At 36.6% G+C, this 20314-nt stretch overlaps 1 pseudogene; it reads left to right on the top strand.

The window, feature by feature from the left end:
- Positions 1 to 17862: 17862 nt before the first annotated feature.
- Positions 17863 to 20314, top strand: part of LOC109387934 (polymerase delta-interacting protein 3 pseudogene) — a 21908-nt pseudogene continuing 19456 nt past the window's right edge.

The following is a 20314-nucleotide window of genomic DNA, read 5'->3' as shown; positions in this document are numbered from 1 at the left end:
ATTTGATACAAATACATGGCTGTGTATGTGAATTTATGAATGTATATATGCATCATACATATAAATAAGATCATTTGTTATTTTTATACCTTAGCTTTACAGAATATTTAGGAAATGGGCATTCTGGTTAATATGAAAATTCCTGTAATTAAAAACACAGTTGATAAGTGTCATAATTATTTAAACTATTTGATTCAAATAAAGTGACTTTTAAATATATGCTTTTGATTCACCTGTTTCTTTTTGAGTGTAAACTCGAAAAATCGTTAATTCAGAGCAAAAACTAGCCAGTTAGGCTTTGTTCCACTCTTCTTTGTTAAACTCTTCCATATCAAATGTCTTTACTTTGTTACAAAAAGGCTACAACCAACTGCAAATCAGTAACAGATCCACTTTCAAGAAAACCTCTCCCCAACATTTGAGTTCCCTGAAATGTTATACATGAGAGGAAAAAATATATATTTTCCCAATTTTTAAGAAACTCTATTGTTGTTTTCATTGTGGAAGATATAAAATTATGATTCTAAATAAATAAGTAAATAAATTATCAGTTTTTCAACCTCTTGCAGTGCGCTATTCACTGTTCTTAGTACAAAGGACTAGCAACTTTGCTCCTGTGACCCCAGGAACAGAAGGGATAGTACACAGTCCACAAAATATTCTGCTCAAGAATGTTTTAAGGCATCCTAAAGGAAACATTCTCCAACAGAGTCAGTTCTGTTATGTGTTCAATAACCATATGTTCATTTCTATGTGGATAATGTGCAGCATAATAGATACCTGAAATGATTCAAGGAGAAGGCAATTATTGACTCAAGGGGGTTTTACTGATTAGACTCTGAATGGCTCGAACATGACCAGAACTCCAATTGGGCATTATTAAAAGTTTGCTTTGATTCTTGTGCATTTCTTCTTTTTTGCATAACTAGCTTCTAAACAGCATGTACTACATCCCTAGTTCAATGGGATGTTATGATTAGTTATGATCCAAAACCACAGTCTTTTTACATTTTGAATAAACCTTACTAACCTCGTTCCCAATTGAATACTTTTCACATGTGAAATCATAACTCAAAATAAATCCTCTGAGACATTTACAGAGCTGTAAATATGAGTCTAGTGAACAGATAAACAAAAAAATGAACAACACAGTCCTACAAAGTAGGTAGATGAATGAAACCTGAAAAGTAAAATGGGCAATTTTTCTGCCCCAGAGGAAAAAAGGGGGCAGAGGGAGAAGTAAACCAACAACAACAATAATAATCTCATCCATTGTTAGAGAAAACCCTAGTTTATTTGGTTTCCACAAAAGCCTGTGTAGTAGGTGGGGATAGGGGATTGATAATTACAGATAAAGCTAATAAGATCTTAGAGAGCTTATCTTTTCCCCAAGGTTATATAATTACTAAGACCCATTTATTCAACATATATTTAAGTGCTGGGCACCTAGAATTAAAATAATGTGACAGAATAGAGAATATAGAGTTAACTACTATATGTTGAGTAATCAGTGACAGTCTCTCTACAGTGGTGACATTTAAGCTAAAATCTAGAAGAGAGGGTCAGCCACAGTAGATCAATGGGAAAAGCACACCAGGGAGAAGCCACAAACGCAAACGTCCTTAGGTGAGACAGAACTGGTGGGCTCAAGAACCAAAAGAAGACTAGTGAGCTGGAAAAATTGAGTAAGAACTTCTGGGGTAGCCAGCCTCCAGGATGGCCCCATCTCTGGAATTCATACCCTTGTACAGTCCTCTCCCACATTGTACCAGAGTTGGTCTGTATTACCAATAATATACAGCATAAATGGTGATATATCACTCCTGAATTAGGTTATAAAAAACCACCGCTTCCATTTTGAGCCATTTCTCTCTCTCTCTCTCTCTCTCTCTCTCTCTCTCTCTCTCTCTCTCTCTCTCTCTCTTATCACTCAGAGGGAAGCCAGCTGTCATCTCATGAGGTCACCCAGGCAACCTATAGGAAAGTCCACGTAACAAGGAACTAAGGTACCAACAACTATTGAGTAAGCTCAGAAGTGGATCTTTCAGCTCTAGCCAAACCCAACATAAATGCAAAGTTAGCCGACTTCTTGACTGTGATCTCATAAGAGACTCTAAACAACAGCCACCCAGTTAAGCTGCTCATAGATTTCTGATTCACAGACACTGTGAGAGAATAAATGTTTGTTATTTTAAGCTGCCAATTTTGGGTAATTTGTTATGCAGCAAGAGATAACTAATTCAAGTTCTAAATCAGTGATTTCTTTACTAGCCTGTGTTATTAAAAGAATTTTATTAGAAATTCCTTGTACTGTAAATCCTTGGGCCTTAATTTAATGACTATAAGACTAGATTTTCTTTATATTGGCTTATTTGGTCAGGCCCACCTCTAACATTTGCAGAGGCTATGACAAGAGTACAAACAAAAGCCCACATACTACATGTCTAAATATTTTAAATTTCTAATCAAGCTAACCAGCTGCTAAATAGAGCATGTTCTATACCTTCATAAGCTCCTGGAAGACCAGGTACTCAAATTTCAAAAGATCAGACTTTTAGGAGTTCAGCACATGAATATGGTAGGACCAGTTCCTAGCCCCTGGGCCCAGGCTAGTGGCATGTCCTCGTTTTTTTCTTGCCACAGGCTCTATTCCGCACCTTAAGGAGCTTGTTTCACACACATGAATGCCTCGACCTGCAAGTCCAACTTCAGTTCATATCCCACCATAAACAGCAATCTTATAGGTGCCCCTGAGGGCTGGAGAAGGTTACACTAGTTGTGTGATCTGCCCACAAGAAAATGAGCTGGGGAAGAAGCTAACAGAGCTTTTGGAAGTAGATTAGGGACTGTTTGGGCAGGAATCTCAGGATCCCGTGTACCCAGCACATGGTCTACTAGAAGATAAGGCATGGCGCTTCGTGAGCTTATCCCACTGACTCTGCAGACTCTTGGCCCCAGTGAAGGGAACAGAGCTGGACGGAAGCCTTCTAAAGCATGAGGCCTCAGAGAAGGCTCCCTCACTTGTCTCATTCCATCTCTAATCTATGTGATTTGCTTTATATTTGCTGTATTTTCACTTACCATCTCGTTAGACTCACATTTTCTACTTTTCTGATCAATATAGCAGAAAACAATGTCACTAGAATTGTCAGCAACCAAAAAGAAGGCTCTGATTGGCCCACCTTGATGCAGATTCCAACTCCTAGACTAATGAACTAAGTGAGGGGAATAGAGTTATGTTATACTAATATATGGCAGCAATCCTATAACCTTGAAGACAATCCTATAACCGTGAGAAAGAGTATTTCCTAAAGGAAAGGAGTCCTTCCTTTACATGTGCTCACCATGTTCATATAAAGTAAAAATTATTTATGGATATTATAAACAATTACAAAGTTTAAATAAGTGAAAGTTTTCACAAATTAAAGAAAATGAAGAGTATCCTAGAAAATTGGCAAGACAGAGACTCAAAAAGAGTACAGCAAGGTTGCCACATACAGTTTTTCAGGTTGTGCAATGCTCACCTTCTAAGATACACCATTAATGATGACTATATTCAGAGATGGCCCCAGCCAATGAAATGTTTAGGGAAGGAAATTGGCTTTCTGTCACAGAGATTGCTTGATTGTGGGTCATGAGTCTTTGGAATAGAAATCATTACACTTTTTAAGCCTATATTTTCAAATTTTCTAGTTGTTTATAGTCTGCATATTCTGGATGAACATATCAAAATGACCACTATTCAAATTATTTGCTAATTTAGATTTATATAAAGCTGCACATATACATTTTACATATCAGCCTAAAACAAAACGAGTGTACTAATTTAAATGAGATTCTGAGAAATAACCAGAATATCCGTTCCTTTGGTCTTATTCAGAGACAAGAAATTTCTTGAGAGGAAATGCTGTTAACTCAACTTTGCAATGTGAGGTACTGAAGGATGACCTCAGTGCATGAAAAGTGCATCAGAAAGTCAAAGCAATTCACAGAAAACATATCAACTCACCATAAACTCACAGGGAAAGTTTGTATATTTTTAAGAAATTTAATTGGTGAACTTGATTTACCCTCTTGGGCAATTTAACTATATACTCTCAAGTCATTCATTGAAAGCCAATTCAGCACAACTCTCAAGTATTGAGACATTTCCCAGTGTTAAACTTTCAAGACATATAAGAAAAAAATTATCATAGGATCATAAAATGTAACAAAAAATGTATCCATAAAGATAATTTTCTTCCACTGATAAAACCTCTTAAATAGCCCTCCCATGTATACCATGTTGTGAAAGATTTGTGTTCCAAGTTGTAATTATTAAATATTATTTATTTAGTCAGTTATTATATCTGTCATTATGAGTTTCTGATTTACCTAAAAACAAAATTACAATCAAAAGCAAAGAACCCAATTGACTTCAGTTAATCTGGGCAACTTCATTGAGGTTAATATGTAATTTCTGTTACATTTTTTACAGTAGTGAAAATAATTCACTGATGCCTGTTACTACATTAAAACGCGTTAAAGTTCAAAGTTCATAGTCTAGAAACCAGAATTCTAAAATCATCATAAATTAAATTCGCTCTCCCAAAATTACATTCATAATTATATATTGAAAAACTATATATTAAAAATGTTCAAGACAAAGATCATAATGTAATATCTTAATCATTAAAGATTAAAATTATTATTTGCAACACTCCTTGAGAAGCAAGGAATATAAAAGCATAATACATTCTCTCAGTGATCTTTGTTAACACTGGAAGTTATAAGACAGTTTTTTCAGTCATCCAATCAGCAAATAAATAGTGGTCACCATTTGTGCAACAGGTTTTGTTAAGTACTTGAAAATCAAAGGCAAATCCCTGCCCTCGAAGTACTCACTAACCAGCAAAGGGGGGAAGACTGTAAATAAATGTTACAATAGGCATTGACAGAGAGTAGAATAGGGAAGAAGTAATCAGAAATATTTGGTGATTTAGGAAATTCTTCTAAATGAGGTGATATTAACTGAGTCCAGAAAAATTAGATGATATTAGATATATGGACTTGGAATAGAGTATTCCTAATAATGGGAAAATGGCTAGGGAAGAAAGTAAAAAACTATCACAGCCTGGCAAGCTTGCAGAACTGCAAGCAGGATATCAGTAATATAATAAGCCTTGAGATTACAGTAGGAGAAAGGGTACATCAAGAGATAAGAATACAGGGCCGGCAGAGTGGCGCATTGGTTAAGAACTGGCTTGGGACGCCAGAGGGCCCGGGTTCGGATCCCACATATGAGGGCCAGTGACACTGCCCTCCACAGCTAAGATGCTGAACAACAGCTCAACCTAGAGCTGGGCTGCCATGAGTCGCAGACATCGGCGTGGGCTGCAGCCCCTGCTGCAGTGGGTTGCCATGGGCTACCGTGTATAGCCAGCAACCAGCATGAGCGGCCGTCCAGAAGCCGGCAACTGATCTGCCTTGCCCGGGAAGAGCACAATGATGGTGCCAATTTGGGCCAGTGAAGCACCATCCTCCACAATTAGACTGAAGAACAAAAGGACAGCAACTTGTCTGTTCCCCTTCCTCCAATTCCCCAGCGCTGTTCCCATCCCCTCAATTCCCCAATTTAAAAAAAAAAGAGAGAGATAAGAATAGGAAAGTTTAAGGTATATGCATTAAAATTTTTGAAATAAGGTAGAATATTATCAAAGGTATTATATGTAAGATACTGTTTGCCCTTGAGGCCAGCTCAGCCATGCAGTAATGGGCGCACACCCCGCATCCTGCTTGGCGTGAAACCCAGCAGGAAATACATCATCCATATCCTGCTTGGCACAAGTAGAAATTTTCCGTTGCCATTGCCTCCAGCCATTGCCCCCAGCCGTTGCCAGCACCAGCTGCTGCCACTGGCTACTTACTCCACCCTATAAAAACTAGACCCTTCCCTTAATCGAGGCTGACACCTCTCACGGCTTGCTTGAATATCAGTGTCTCTGGTACCCTCTCTCCTAGGCGAAACTTTCATTATAGATTTACTCTACTATACAATGAAAATCCATTGTAGATGTTTTAATGAGTAACTGACAAGATTGCTATGCTACAGTTTCTAATAAAAGTATAATAAAACTCTTAATGCCAAAACTAGATAAAGAGAATACAAAAAGAAAACTACAGAACAAGGTTCTTCATGAACATAGACACAAAAATTCTCAAAAAAATTTGTAACTTGAACTCTGCAATATGTAAAATGAATCGTGCACCCAAACCATTTGTAGTTTATCACAGGAATACAAGAATGGTTTAATATTTGGAAATTCATCAATGTAATTCACCACATTAACAGGCTAAGGAAAAGAAAACCATATGATCATATCAATTGATGCAGAAAAAACATTTGACAAAAAAAAAACCCTACAGCTAACATCATACTTAATAGTAAAATAGTAAATAGTAAATGTTACTTACATATGTAATAGTAAATAATGCTTTCCCTTCAGATTGGGAGAAAGACAAGGATGTCCACTGTCTTCACTACTCCGATTCACATTATACTGGAAGTTCTAGCTAGTGCAAAAAAGAAAAACAGAAAAGAAATAAAAGTCATACAGATTAAAAAAGAAGAAATAAAACTGTCTCTATTCACAAACACCATGATTATCTGCATAGAAAGTTCCAAGGAACATACTAAATAAATAACTCCTACAACTAAATAGTTTAGTGAGATTATAGCATACGAGACAAAATCAACAAACAAAAATGAAATCATATTTGTACATATTAGCAATTTATATTTGGAAAATATAATTAAAATTAATATCATTTATAATAGCTCCAAAAAATTAAATATTTAAGTATAAATCTAACAAAACATATACAAGATCTGAGCCCTAGACTTTAAAGAAAGTAAATTATTTTGGGAATATGGAAAAAGGAGAAAATGACTCATGAGAGAAAAAAAATTAGAATTTCATCAGACATTTCAATATCAACCTTTATTAAAATAAATCAGAATAACATATTTAAGATAATTGTATTAGTCAGCGTTCTCCAGAGAAACAGAACCAATAAGATATGTAAAGAGAGTGTGTTTTAAGGAATAAGTTCATGCAATTATGAGGCTGGCATGTCCAAACTCTACAGAGTGGGTCAACAGACTACAAAAGCAGGGTAGAGCCAATGTTGCAGTTCCAGTTCACAGGTCATCAGGCTGGAGACTAGAGAAGAGCCAGCATTACAATTCGAGTGCTGCAGAGCTTCCTCTTGCTGGAAGGATGTCAGCCTTCTGTTCTATTCAGGCCTTCAGCTGATTGGGTGAGGTCCACCCATATTATGGAGACTAATCTGCTTTACTCAAAGTCCATTGATGTAAATGTTAATCTAATTCAAAAACACCTGCACAGAATCACCCAGAATACTGTTTAACAAAATACTGGGGGTGCCAAAAAAAGGTATATAATGACTTGCATTCATCTTTTGTTATCGGTGTATTTTGAGTATTATAATTTTAATACAGTTTTTCCTTTCTTAAAATGTGTGTATATATATTTTTAGCACCTTCTGTATATAGGCACATGGCCCAGCTCAGTTGACACATAAAATTAACCACCACAATAGTTAAGGAAAGAAAATGTGAACTAAGAATTCTGTATCCATTAAAACTGATTTTCAAGTATAAAGGGCACAAAATGTTAACACCAAGAACACAGAGAACAGTATGCCCATGAGTCTTAAGGAATCTATGGATAATGAGCTTCAGAAAATTTAAATAACTAGAGAAACATTAACATAAGAATTGGTAGAACTGAGCACCAATAGCTTCTAACATTACAAAGGAAAGATTACCTGATCTGAGGTCCTTCCTAATGAAGAAACACCACACCACAAATGTTAATATTGCCAAAGGGATTAAACCTGAGTATGATCAAGTTTCCCTTATAAAGGGCTCCCATTCATGAGGGCTCCACCTTCATGACTTTAGCACATTCCAAAGGTGCCACCTGCTAATATCATCAACTTTGGAGGTTAGGATTTCAACATATAAAATTTGGAGGGAACACAAACATTCAAACTAGAGCATAGACTAACAGAACAGAATGGAGGGCCCAGAAGGAATGCACACTCAAAGATAAATCATGATTTTCAACAAGAGTACCAAAAACACACAAGCCTCTTCAATAATTGGTGGTGGAAAAACTAGATATCCACATGCAGAAGAATTAAATTGTGCCCTTATCTCACAACATATACAAAAATCAACTCAAAATGGATTAAAGGCTTAAATGTAAGGCCTGAAACAGTAAAACTACTAGAAGGCAACATAGGGGAAAAGCTTCTTGAGATTGGCGTAGGCAATGATTTTTTTGGATATGACCCCCAAAGCACAAACAACATAAGCAAAAATAGACAAGTGGGATTGCATCAAAATAAAAAGCTTCTTCACAGCAAAAGAAACAACCAGCAGAATGAAAAAGCAGCCTATGAAATGAGAGACAATATTTGCAAATTATATATCTAATAAGGGGTAAATATCCAAAATATATAAGGAACTCAAGCAACTCAATAGCAAATTAATTAATTACCCAATTGAAAAATGGACAAAGATCTAAATAAACACTTCTCAAAAGAAGACATACAAAAGAACAACAGATAAATGAAATGGTGCTCAACATCATTAACCATCAGAGGAATACAAATCAAAACCATAATGAGCTATCATCTTATATCTGTTAGAATAGCTATTATCAAAAAGACAAAAGATAAATGTTGGTGAGAATATGGAGAAAAGAGAATCCTTGTACACTGCTGGGAATGTAAATTGGTACAGTCATTATGGAAAATAGTATGGAGGTTCCTCGAAAAATTAAAAATAGAACCCCATATGATCCAATAATCCCACTTCTGAGTATATGCATATCCAAAGGAAATGAAGTCATTATCTGGAAGAGATATTTGCACACCCATGTTCATTGTAGCTTTATTCACAATTGCCAAGATATGGAAACAAGAAGTATTATTTAGCCTTAAATAAGAAAGAAATCTTATTATTTGCAATAACATGGATGAAGGATGAATCTGGAAGACATTATGCAAAATAGAAAAGGCCAGATACAGAAATACAAATATTACATTATCTCATTTATATATAGAATCTAAAACTCATAGAATCACAGAGTAGAATGGTGGTTGCCAGAGTTTGGGGATGGGAGAAATGGGAGATATTAGTCAAAGGGTACAGTTTCAGTTATGTGAGATGAATAAGTTCTGGAGATTTAAAGTACAGCCTGATGACTATATTTAATACTATATTGTATACTTGAAATTTGGTAAGAGAGGAAGTCTTTTTTCTTTTTTTTTAAAGACTTTATTGGGGAATTGGGGGAGGGGAACAATGTTGGAGAAATGGTGAAGGGGAACGGCCAAGTTGTTGTTCTTCAATCTTCGTTGTAGAGGGCACCAGTTGCCATCAGGCTTCCCATTGGCAGCCTGTGGCCGCTAAGCTCAAGATGCTGTGTTCAATTTTAGTTGCGGGTGGGCGTAGCTACCATCCCATTTGGGAGTTGAACCAGCAGCCTTGTTGTTAAGAGCACATGCTCTATCCACTGATCCTTCCAGGCGGCAGCTCAGCTCAAGGTGCCAAGTTCAGTCTTAGTTGCGGATGGTCATAACCCACCATCGAACAGGCAATCTTGTTGTTACACCAGTTGAGCCATCCTGCCACCTGTTGGCAGCTCAGCGACAGCTCAGCTCAGGCGTAGTGTCACTGGCCCATGTGGGAATCGAACCGGCGGCCCTGTTGCTCAGAGCTTGCACTCTTAAGCCAACTCTTAACCAACTGAGCCACTCGGCTGGCCCAAGAGAGTAAGTCTTAAGTGTTCTCACCACACACAATAATGTTGACAATGTGAGGTAATGAATTTCATTGTGGTGATCATTTCAAAATGTATATCAAAATATCAAATAATACACTTCAATATATACAATTTTTATTTGTCAATTATACTTCAATAAATCTGAAAAGAAAAAGAAAAAACAAAATTACAGAGCCATAAGGCTGACAGATGACCTCTCAATGGAAACCAGAGGCAATGGATAGTATTTTTAAACTTCTAAAATGAAATGACTCAAAATCTAGAATTCTACAAAGAACCAAAAATCCTTCAAAAAGAAAAGTAAAATAAAGACATTTTCATGCAAATCTATAGTAATACATAAATCAGTGGTTGGGGTTGTGTGTGGAGAGAACAAGGAATTAACAAGGGGTAAGAGGAAATTTTGGGGTCAATGAATGTGTCCACTGTTTTTATTGTGTAGTTGCACAGCTATATACATATGACAAAACTTATCAAATTGTATCCTTTAAATATTTGCTATTATGTCAGCTATATCTCAATAAGGCTGTTTTTTAATAAATAATAAAAACATTTTCAGAAAAGCAATACAGAGAATTTGTCAGCAACAGACAGACTCACCCTAAATTAAATTCTAAGGTTTGTCACTATATGTTTTCTTTCAGATTTTTATGTAAATCTTAAAAAGGGGCAATACTTGTTAAACTCTAACAGGTAAAACTGATCTTGGTATCACTCTTTTTACTACATTAATAGCTTTATAAACATTCTTGCATGTGTTAAAACTTTAGTCTCCTATAAATCTACTTTTTTGTGATTATGTAGCACAATTGTCCTATATCTTTTAAAATTATTGCTTACATAGTGCAAAATAATTCATACTTAGTGGAAATCCATTAACCTCTTCATATTCTTGTTCCTACAAATAAAGGAATCAGAATTTCATTTAAGGAATTGAGGTTTTTAAGGCATTTAAGGCAGGAGGTTGAGTTTCCCTTTTTTTGGAAGGGGAAAGGTAAGGGTAGGTAGTTTGTGTTGCTAAGCTTTGATTCACAGTCTTGAACCTTTTGTTTGAGGTTCAATAACACACATACATTCAAATAATCATCTGTCTTTGACTAACCCTTTGGGCTAGAATTGTAATTTCACTAGCCAATCATCTACATGGTAGCCTATACCAAAAATCATACAGAGCATTGTTATGTTTTCCCAATTTAAGTACTAAAAATATTTATACGCTCTGCTTGTTCTTTTTCATGGTTTTCACTGCACTCCATCAGCTTACACCTGGCATTCTATGTACTAGAGGCTGCAGCCTTGGAAATACCAGAAAAGGAAATGGGAGAACAAGAAGAATATAAAGATAAGAATAAAAAGATAAGAGATTATGTTTTGTCAAGATTTTCATAAAGCAAGGAAAAAGACTTATTTTAACAGTTGTCACCAGATTGCTTCTTAGGAAGAAAATCTGTATTTATATAGGAAATACTTTGAAAGCCTATTAACATTTGGAAAAAAAAAAAAGATCCTGCGATTAAGGATTAGCTAGAGACAGTAAAACAATCCTCTCTGCTGGAGAAAATAGGCAGAGGTGAGAGACCTATAGAAAAGAGGAGGAGGAAGGAAAAGACAAAGGGAAGGTTGGGCAAACTGGCAGGAGGCTAGAGCCTGCATAGGAAGCTGATAAACCAGGCTAGCTAAAGGACTTCGAAGGATGGGATATTTAATCTTTAATTTTATGCTGTTTATGTCTCTGAGCTGTAAACCCCCTCCAGCATTCTAAAACCTTTAGTAAATTCTGGCATAAACACAAATTCCCTGTGAGAGTTATTTGAAAATAAAATGGGCTAAGTTTCATATATGTGATTGGTAGAAAAAAGCTGTAGAAGATGGAATGTTCATGAAATTGCAAGTTCAGAGAGAACAGGAACTTAGAGTTAAAAGTGAGCATGGAAATGTAAACTTAGAGGATTTGCTGAAGTCATGACTAAGTGCTGAGCTTCTCACAGAAGATTGTGGAGCCAATATTTTATTTAAGCCTCGTGGATAAGATAACTACAGTTGACATCTGGATCACGTCTTCTTTCTTTTTACATCCCTTCTATCACCAAAAGCACTGGAAAGAATATTTCAGAAACATACCGTTAATTAAAATAACAAAGCTATCCTAATGTTAGAAATAATCAAAATATAGTACTCTCATGGAGCAAATCAATATTCAGAAAACTTTAATAAATATCTTCCAGCAATCAATACTACACCTTTGATTCAGCTTTCACTCCAATCCTAATACCATGCTTAGTACATAGTAGGTGCCCAAGAAACTATTGGGAACTAAATAAAGCTGTGGACTAAGAGCTTGTCCTTTTTAAGGTCTTTTCCTCAATACAGAATATCACTGCTTTAGAGTTTTCATTACACGGTTGGTATTCATACAGGCAGGTACAATTAAGGGCTTTGACACTCTGTAGGGCATAAAAGTACCATTTTAGAAATTGCTTATTCCTAGAATAATATTTTTTCAGAGAATTGTCATTGAAAACTTTAAAAAAAATCTGATATTATAGCTGAAGGAATGTACTCACTAAAGTAGAGTTTGAAGGCTCCTGAATACTCAAGCATGTGCATAGTGAGTAGAATTCCAAAGATTGTGAATGCTCCTACTTCTCACAAAATTAACACATTGAATGTAAATCACATAGATGAGATGACTGAAAGGGAAAAGAGGTCGAGTGGGTCATTGTATGACTCTATAGAAACAAACAAACAAAAAGTACTAAAGAAAATTTTCCAAGAGAAAAAAAATAACTTAGAAAAAAGCTGTTCCAACCACTGCTAAAATAATTAATTTGTAGATAAAGCTGTGTTCTGTTCCCAAATGCCTGCTCATTGAAACACTTCTATTATGAAAGAGACAAATGAAAAATAGACAAACTAATCAGGAATTTATTTCAAACGGAAATTTTCTTATGGAGCAAGAGAAAAAAAGTATAACCTTACAACTCTATAAAAAGGAAAGATCATGTTAGTTTAAAAGCCTTCATTCACCTGAGCTACTCTGTAGAAAAGAGAGAATTTACATCTGGGAGTGGGGAGAAAAGGTCAATGTTCTAGGAAGGAGGAAATAAAGAGAGATGGGAGGAAGAGGGAGGGAGGGAGGAATGCGCAGACAGTAAGAGGCTATGTGCTCTGCAGTGACTGCCCATCCTGTAACATCTCCTCAAATATTTAATCAATGTTGATAAAATTTATCAGATCTCTGTTGTATGTTGAATAAAGGGGAAGAGGGAAAACTACTGAAATAGGGTGAACTTTGTGTTTGGGATGTGAAAGTATTATTTTCAATATGGTGGTTTTTTTCTAATTCTCATAAAACACCTGTCAATGACTTATTCAACTTATGAGGAGCCCAGCAGGATGGAAAGCTGGTTCAGGAGCATTGGAGAAAATGGGTATCTATAGCCATGTGAAGGAGAATGTCAGAATAAGATACAAAACAAGCTAATATCCTACAGGGTAATAAAAGTATAACCTTAGGATATAAATCATTTGTATTTCTACTAGAAAAAAAATCCAGAAGCTAACCTTAATTTCATAGTCTGGGCTCTGAATCACAGCAAATAGTAAGTCAAAAAAGGCATATTCACCTTCGCGGAGATGACAAAACTATGGCCTACAGGCTAGCCACCTGGTTTTATAAAGTTTTTTTGGAACATAGCCACACCCATTTTTAAAAATATTTCCTATGGCTGCTTTCAAGCTACAAGCAGAGTCGAGTAGTTGTAACAGACAGTGTATGGCTTACAAGTCTAAAATACTCACTGCCTGAACCTTTAAGAAAAAGTTTGCCAAACCCTGTCCTGAATGATTAAATAAATTATCTAGATGGCCTATGAAAAATACTCCAATAGGACAATTGAAAGGACATGCCACCCATTCTTGGCCTTGTTTCCAAATTTTGAACAATTTTTTTAACAAGAAAATTTAGATAGGACAAAGCATAACTTTATGAATCAAGATCCAGACTGCAAAGAGTATAAAGCCTAGAAATGAGCAGAAATCAGGGGAGAGCTTTGAACTTTCACAGACAATAGAATTGACTGGGGCCATAATCCAATTATACCCACAAGGGACAAGATTGCTGAAGATGGCATCTAGGTATTATAGCAACTGTGTGGTAGAGTCAATATAGATACTGTCAAATCTTCTATACTTCCTCTTTTTCTTTATAAAATACTGACAATTGTTCATAGCAATAATCCTGGAATATAATACAACCCTGAAGTCTGGCAGTGTTTCATTAAAGTAAACTAATCTTGTCAGTTTCAGTGACAATGAGTGTTCTCTTGGTCTGAATCTTACAACACAAACAATATGCAATGCACGTCCTATGGCAGTGGTTTTAAATTGCACTCTGTAAAGGTAGGTGGAAACAGGAGAGAAGGACTCAGCAATTAAGATTCCCAACCCTCTTCTCTTACTTTAATCCCAGCAGCTACCTCTTACCAATTTAAAAAAATCAAGTGTCCACCTTGAATTAAGTCCTATGTGAGGAGAAAAACAACAAACAAAAACTGCCCAAAGATACTACTCAGTTGCCAAGGATATTTAATGAGCAGAGAGAGAAAACATAGAAATGGAATTGGATATCACAGCAGATCCTAAAACCATTAAAAGTACTTTGAAAGTACTATGAACAACTTTATTCTCATAAATTTGACAATTTTCAAGAAATGGGCCATTCCTCAAAAACCACAAACTACCAAAAATCAGCTAATATGAAAGAGGCAAGCAAAATAGTCCTATAATCACTAAGGAACATGAATTCAAAATTTTAAGACTGCTGAAAAAGAAATCTTCAAATCACAACAGTTTCTCTTAGAATTTTACCAAACATTTAAAAAATTAACACCAATTTAACACAATCTCTTCCAGAAAATTGAAGACAGGAAAATACTTTCCAACTCATTTTCATGCCAATATTACCCTGATAACCAAATCAGACAAAGATAGTACAAATAAAGAAAACTACACAACAATATCTCTCATGAGCTAGAACATCAAAATCCTAACAAAATATTAATAAATAAAATCCAACAATACATAAAAAAGAATAATACACTATGGCCAAGTGGGATTTATTCCAGGTATGCAGGCTGGTCCAATGTCCAAAAATGAAATCATGTAATCCACTATATCAACACATTAAGAGGAAAATCCATTGACAGAGAAAAAGCATTTAACATAATTCAATACTCATTTATGATTTTTTTAATAGGTACACTAGGAATAGAGAGAAACTTTTTCTGTTTCATACAGATTGAACCATGTGTCTTGATCGTAAAGAGCATTTCCAAAAAGCTCAGAGCTAACATCATACTTAATGGTGAAAGACTAAATGCTCTCCCTCTAAAACTAAGAACAGGGCAAGAATGTCCACTCTCACCAAAATATTCAATTCAAAATATTCACTTTCAAAATAGTGCTGGATGTTTTGGTCACTGCAGTAAGCAAGAAAAAAAAGCAAGGAAAAAAGTTTGGAAAGAAATAAATGAAACTATCTCTATTTGCAAATGACGTAAATGTCTATTAGAAAATCCCAAAGAATCTGCAAAAATAACTCTTAGAACTAATTAGTTAGTTCGGTATGGTCACAGGACACAAGATCAACACACAGAGATCAAGTGCATTTCTATATACTGACAATAGATAAGTGGGAAATTATACCCAAAATTCAAGACCATTTACAATACAATTGCTCCAAAGAAAATGAAATACTTAGGTATAACTCTAACAAAACCTGCACAAGAACTGTATGATGAAAATTATGAAATGCTGATGAAAGAAATCAAAGAAGACCTAAATACTTGGAAAGATGAACTGTGCTCATGGATTGGAAGACTCAACATACTAAAGATGTCAATTGTCCTTAAGTTGATCTATGGATGTAATGCAATTCCTACAAATTCTCAGAAAGGTTTTTGTAGACATCAACAAGCTTATGCTAAAATTTATATGGAAGAGAAAGGTCTCAGAATAGCCAAAATAATTTTGGAAAAAGAAGAATAAAAGGGAACATTTGAGATCTTGCTTCCCAGCAATTGTCATCACTTTTAGCACAAATAAACTCTTATAAAAGTCCTAAAAAAAAAAAAGAATAAAGTGAGAGGAATCCGTTTCCCCAATACTAAGGCTTATTATACAGCTATAATACAATAATCAAGACCATATGTTATTGGCAGTGGGATAGACACATAGCATTGGAACAGAATCATGAACCCAGAAATAGACCCACACAAATATAGCCAATTATTTTTTAACAGAGAGAAACTTTTCAACAAATGGTGCTGGACCAGTTGAATATCCACAGGCAAAAAACAAAAAAAAAAAAAAAAAGAAACCCCTGAACCTCATACCTTATATAAAAATTAACTCATGTGAATCACAGATTGAAATGTGAAACATAAAACTATAATATTTCCTCCTTCAAAAAAAAATAGAAAACTTCAGGAGTAGGCAAAGAGTTCTTAGACTTGACACCAAAATCATGATCCATAAAATGGAAAAGTGGTGCATATTTCTGGTTGAGATCCAGAGAGAGGCTCCCCCTGGCCGGGGGCTCACAACCCATTAGAGGCAGAGCCTGAATACATGTACACCCTGCCTCCTGACTTCCAGTCTGAGATGGTCCCTATTATGCCATACTTTTTATTTGTCTCCATTAGGTACTTCAAGAGTCATCTCACTTTCATTTTCCTGTCCTACTACACAGCAGCAAAGCCACATTATGAAATACTCCAAGTTGGTCAGTCAGCCAGTTGCCCAGCTCAAGGAATGCACTGAACGGATCCTTGGTTTTGGTGTCATGCAGAGCCTGCCTAAGCACTAGTCATCAATGGCTCCTACATAATCCCTAAAAACTAAATCACTGATGTCATTTGTCTCCCCATATCCTAGGTGTCAGCATCACTAGATAAAAAAGGAATGAGAAGGAAGGGAGTTCTCAAGTGAGATCAAGCAAAAAGTCTGGAAAGCGAAAGGTAGAAAGTTACTTTTAGATCCACGAGGGAGCTTCCTTCCCAAGTCTGGAGAGGCAATACCTTGTCATCAAAATGCCCATATTCTAAGTCACTGAAGCCACCTCATGCCTCTTCCTCTGTATTTCAGACTTTCCAGGACAGATCAATAGGACACTGCCAAGAGGGGCTCCTCCATCTTATGCCCTAAAGACAAAGCATCTTGAATGAAAACTTCTATTCCCTACCTAGTTTCTAGAGGCAAAGGGTTAGTGCTAGACAGAAACAAAGAAAACCATGGCGCACAAGATTTAGCTCTAGCCCTTGACATATACTTTCATTTCCCCACCACATCAGCCACCCCACTTTGGACCCCCACCTTCAAGTGCTTCCCTATAATACTCTCGTCTTCTGTTTCCTTTCCCAAAGCAGGTCCAAATCAAAGCTCTCCCTCTTTCCATGTTACAATATCCAAGCCAAACATTAAGTAAAAGAAATAATGATCAATTAATTCATACCATGTAATTAGTATATTCTTTCATGTGCACTGTTATCTTATTTAGGATGCAGTTTTACACAAAAGTTCCGTGTACAGTTTTGGAGCCAGACAGGCCTGAGTCCAAGCCCTGGCCATATCACTTGCTAACTTTGTGACCATGGACAAGTAACTCAATTTGCTTATTGGTAAAAGGAAGATATAAGGATATCTGCCTCACAGGGGTGTAATTAGAATTAAATGGGGTATGTGTAAGTGCTTAGGTGAGAGCCTAGCACATGAGAAGTGCTCAATAAATGGTGACTATTATTATTTCTGATTCTTACTACATATCTGTGACGCAAACAGCATTTTAAATCACCATTTTATACATATCAGTCATGTGACTTGTGCCAGGTCACAAAGGAGACCTTGTTTTCTATTTCCATTGAAACCCTCTGACAATAACCCTTTAATCCTCCTCCAGCATTTAAAAGTAATTATTATCATAGTAATCATAACACTAGCTAACACTATGCTAGATGAGGAAATTGAGGCACAGAGAGGTAAGTGATTTGGCCAAAGTCACCCAGCTAATAAGCAGCATAGTCAAGAACCAAACCCAGTTACTCTGGGACCAGAGTCCAAGCTCTTAATTACCACAGTATAACAGAAGTGCTAATTCATTCATTCATTCCATACATAATTCTTATCACTGTTATTTTCTAAACACTGTGCTAGATTTGAAAACATCAGGACCTATAAAATAGTCCTTGACATCCAGTAGTCTGTAATCTAATAAAGATAAATTACCGTACAATCTGATGAATACTGTTTTAATGGTATGAATAGGGTGCTTCAGAGACACAGAGGATTTAACGGTATCTGGCCCAGTTAAGGAAGGCTTCGTGCAGGAGGTGCCCTTTGAGGGAAGTCTTCCCTCAAGGTAAAGAAGGAGCAGGTGGAACATTCCAGGCAAAGGAAATGCCATTTATAAAGGCTTGGGATTTAAATGTGCACATGTACTGGGGCCAGTGAGAAGAAATTCAGTCAGATTATCAGGTGCATGAAAGAGAATAATAGGAGAGAAAGCTGGAAAGAATGGCTCCGGTGAGGTCCCAACATTCTAAATCAAGAAGACTGAATTTTATCCTTGGAACAGGAAGGGAAACAGATTTTTGAACAGCTATGTGGAGTACTGTGATTCAATCATTTTCGGGATTCTAACGCTGCAAGATGATAGATTGGGCTAGGGATACGTTATTGGCAGGATGCCCAATGAACAACGATCAGAGTGGTCTAAAGAAGATATTTCCAAGTGTGGTTGCTAGAATTACCTAGGGAATAAGGAAGTGTTTTTAAAATATGGATTCTTAAGCCCCACCCAAATGAGTCAAAATCAACAAGGGTTAACTTGGGGGATCTGTGTCTGTGTTTGTGTGTATGTGTGTGGTGGTGGTGGTGGTGGTGGTGGTGTGTGTGCGTGTTCTTCTCCAGCTGATTCTGAAGATGAGCCTAATTTGGGAACTGATCTTCAAAGAGACAGTGAGAGTTCACTCAGAATAGTAGCAGGGAGGATTAAAAGAGTCTGGATTAAAGAGCACAATTCTAAATTAAGATTGTCAAGATTTTGTGGGGAGTGTAGTTGGTGCAGGATCCTCTTGTGTAAGTCCCAGGAGATAGAAGGTAGCTGACTCTTGGAACCCAATAAGACAAGAGGGGCCAGGCAATCAACATGATATCCCTAAATTATCACCTAAACTCTAATGGCATGTACTGAAGATTTACATTTACATAGTAGAAGAAACCTTGCCCTACCCTAGCTAACATGACTTCGCTCATACGTCTATCCTTTCTCCTGCTTTCTTCACTCCAATTCCAAAGCAGTGTCTCTACTAAGGCCCGAATCTTCTCACTGAAATACCTCCATGGATGGTAAAACTTGTTTTTTTCAAAGTCTGTCGATTAAAAAAAATCTGAGTTGGAATGAATGTATTGTCTCCAGTAAATTAGCTACTTACTATCCCCCAACCCATTCTTCCTATCACAGTCTCATTTGATTATTCCAAGCAGACAAATCTATTTTCCTCCTTTGGCACGCAGATGAGGAAGGTGGGATGGAAGTTATATTAAGAAAAAGGTAAGTGCACTGTAGTGCATACTTGAAAGCATTTCTGTGATAAAAGGACGGAACTTAGCCCAGGAAAGTCACAGTGTCAAGCTTAAATGCTTTCTCTACCGGTATGTTTTAGGAAAAAAAAAAAAACACATAGCCTGGAAAGCTGGTCAGGCAATTATATTACTGACAGAGAGTTTTATGAGACCATATCAGAGGGGAAGTTCAATGAGGCTATGTCAAACCACAGGCTGCACGAAGAGGAAATATATATATATATATATATATATATATATATATATATATATATATATGGAAACAGGGACAAATAAAGTTGGCAGTGAAGAGGGCATTAGTTTAATGACTTAATCTTTCCTTTCAACTGCATCTGTAAGTGGAGCTAAATGTCCCCTCCAGTCTCCTGAAGGCACCTGGTGCTTTAGGGCGAACGAGGACCTGGGAAGAAAAGTCAGGCGGGAGAGGGAGCTGATCTCCCAGGGAGAAGTCATGACGAGTCAGTAACGGGTGAAATAAAGTGTATAACCCCTCAAAAGATGTATTTCAGCCTTCCACCAAGTCTGAAATGGCAGGTGACAAAGCTCTGACCCCAAAAGAAAACAATTTGCACTGTTTGTGCTTGTGGGAGAATTCATGGAAGAATGGTTACTTTTGCTTCATGCTTTGTAGACACCATTAGAGATCACTGGGAACAGACGCATGAAAAAACGCAAGTTGTGTTTGGCGGGCAGCTCAGTACAGTGGAGCCCAGGGGACCTGAAGGCTGTGAATTCTGATTCTGACCCTACTGCTAATTTCCCATGGGACCCAGAAAGGATGCACTTAATATCATAGAGCCTCAATGTCCTTCTAG

Source organism: Hipposideros armiger, unplaced genomic scaffold (assembly GCF_001890085.2).
Source record: "Hipposideros armiger isolate ML-2016 unplaced genomic scaffold, ASM189008v1 scaffold_175, whole genome shotgun sequence".
Taxonomy (NCBI): Eukaryota; Metazoa; Chordata; class Mammalia; order Chiroptera; family Hipposideridae; genus Hipposideros; species Hipposideros armiger.
This window is presented reverse-complemented; position numbering and strand designations above follow the sequence as displayed.